This window comes from Cervus elaphus, chromosome 1 (assembly GCF_910594005.1).
Source record: "Cervus elaphus chromosome 1, mCerEla1.1, whole genome shotgun sequence".
In the NCBI taxonomy this organism is placed as follows: Eukaryota; Metazoa; Chordata; class Mammalia; order Artiodactyla; family Cervidae; genus Cervus; species Cervus elaphus.
The window spans coordinates 47,173,553-47,176,268 of record NC_057815.1 but is presented as its reverse complement, the minus strand read 5'-3'; the positions used below and the strand labels follow the sequence as shown (position 1 = coordinate 47,176,268).

At 43.6% G+C, this 2,716-nt stretch overlaps 1 non-coding gene across 1 annotated transcript; it reads right to left on the bottom strand.

Annotated features, from left to right (window-relative positions):
* Positions 1-1,670: 1,670 nt before the first annotated feature.
* Positions 1,671-1,743, bottom strand: TRNAE-UUC. Its single transcript has one exon. It is a non-coding gene; the product is annotated as a tRNA-Glu (tRNA).
* Between the last annotated feature and the right edge of the window lie 973 nt (positions 1,744-2,716).

Below are 2,716 nucleotides of genomic sequence, written 5' to 3'. Positions count from 1 at the left end.
GGGAGTGGTTTTCTTAAAAAAAATTTTTATTGGAGTATAGTTGATTTACACTCTTATGTCCAGTTCAGTTCATTCGCTCAGCTGTGTCCGACTCTTTGCCACCTCATGAACCGCAGCACGCCAGGCCCCCCTGTCCATCACCAACTCCCGGAGTTCACCCAAACCCATGTTCATCGAGTCGATGATGCCATCCAACCATCTCATCCTCTGTCGTCCCCTTCTCCTTCTGCCCTCAATCTTTCCCAGCATCAGGGTCTTTTCAAATGAGTCAGCTCTTCGCATCAGGTCGCCAAAGTATTGGAGTTTCAGCTTCAAAATCAGTCCTTAGTTTCACGTAAACAACAAGGTGATTCAGTTATACATATATATATCTATTTTTTAAATCTATATCTATTTTTTAACTTGTAGGAAAAACCTACAAGTTTTTCCTCCTTGTAGGTTTTTACAAAATATTGAGTATAGTGACCTGTGGTATACAGTGGGTCCTTGTTGGTTACCTATTTTATATATGGTAGTATATATATGTTAATTTCAAACTCCCAATTTATCTCCCCCTTCCTTCGCCTTTGGTAACCTTGTTTTTTATGTCTGTGGGTCTATTTCTGTTTTGCATGTAAGTTCATTTGTATCTTTTATTTTAGATTCCACAAAAAAGTGATATCATATGGTATTTGTTTTTCTCTGCTACTTCACTTAGTATGATAAACTCTAGGACCATCTGTGTTGTTGCAAATGGCATTATTCCATTCTTTTTTATGGTTGAGTAGTATTCCATTATCTTTATCTTTCCCCTGTTGTTGATGAACATTTAGGTTTCTTGCATGTCTTGGCTATTGTAAATAGTGCTTCAGTGCTTCAAATAGTGAAGTAAATAGTGCTTCAAATAGCACTATTATAATAATATTTCATTGATTAAAGGTGAGTGATGCTTGTGATTACTTCTCTATTGTTCAACTGGATCCTTGCCCCTGACAGTCAAGCTCTCTTTATATCTCTCAAACTCCTCAGTGATAAAGTGATAAAGTCAGAGACTCCCATATAATTCTGGAGGTGACATTTATCCCTATCAAGCTCAGCAGATCTGCACGAATTAAGTCCTGGGACAAATGAGATTATGTTCCCTCTGGAGAGAAAAAAAAAAAGACAATCTTCACCTCTCCCTGGACACAGATATTCTTTTGCCTGATCACCTGTAAAGCAGATGAGCCTCCGAGATGCCCTTTTTCTTCTTCAGTCAGGGGTGAAAAATTACCAGCAAAAAAACAATTAGTATCTTCTACGAGCAGGTCCCAAGCATTCTGGAGCCAATTTTTTTACTCCTTTCTCTGCACAGAAAGAGCATCTGCTTTGGGATCTGGTCCTAATTGAGTCCAACCTGTGTCTTTATCACGTGCTAATTGTATCCCCAAGACAGAAGGGGGAGGGAGGGAGGGAGAGAAGGGGCTCGGTTCTTCCTTTGTCTCCAGCCTAGAAAAAGGCAATCAAGACAGAGGGTGGTTGGACAGAGGGGTCAGAGGTCAAAGATGGAGGAACTACCTAGACACATTAGTGACTGATTTACATGCGATAAAACAGGATAAAAACAAATCCTTTTTTGAGCACTCATTAATTATGTACCAGGAACTTTTTTTTTTTTTTTAAGATATGCCATGGGACTTGCAGGATCTTAGCTCCCCAACCAGGGATTGAACCTAGGTCCTCAGCAGTGAAAGTGCTGAGTCCTAACCACTGGACTGCCAGGGAACTCTGACCAAGCACCATTCTAAATGCTATTTATGGATTAGCAGATTTAATCACAACAACTCTCCAAGTTGCTTCCCAGGTGGTGGTAGTGGTAAAGAAAAAGTGTTAGCTGCTCAGTCGTGTCCAACTCTACAACCCATGGCCTGTGGCCCACCAGGCTCCTCTATCCATGGTATTCTCTAGGCAAGAATACTGGAGTGGGTTGCCATTTCCTTCTGCACTGGATCTTCCTGACCCAGGGATTGAACCTGGGTCTCTTGCATTGCAGGCAGATTCTTTACCATCTGAGCCATCAGGAAAGCCCCAAGTGGTAAAGAACCTGCCTGCACTGCAGGAGACATAAGAGATGCAGGTTGGATCCCTGGGTGGGGAAGATCCCCTGGAGGAGATCATGGCAACCCACTCCAGTATTCTTGTTTGGAGAACCCCGTGGACAGAGGAGCCTGGTGGACTACAGTCCATAGGGTCCCAGAATCAGACATGACTGAAGCAACTTAGCATGCACATATGCACTCTCCAAGTTAGGTATAGTTGTTAGTTCTCATTTAAAAAATGGGGAAAATGGGGGCACTAAAAAATTAAGTTTTTGCCCAAGGCCACAACTAAATTGAAGAGAAGCCAAGATTGGGCCTCAGTGTTCCTGCTGCTGCCTCTGTGCTCTAACCACTGTGCCGCTTGGCTTCTCCCCGAGGTCGCCCCTTGGCTGCTCTCAGAGAGCTGAGCCAGCAGCAGCATCAGAGCAGACTCAACTACAGGTGCTGCTGCTGAGAATCATCTCTGTGATTTCCCAGTAATCTGCCAAGAGAGCCTGGATGAGCAGCAGATGGAGGTGCCTTCTGGATGTAGAGCTCTGACCTGGCTGCAGAGGAAAGAGGCAGTGCTTGGGGACACTAGGTGGACTTCCCAAGTGGTTCAGTGGTAAAGAATCCACATGCCAATTCAGGAGAAATAGGAGACATGGGTTCGATCCCTG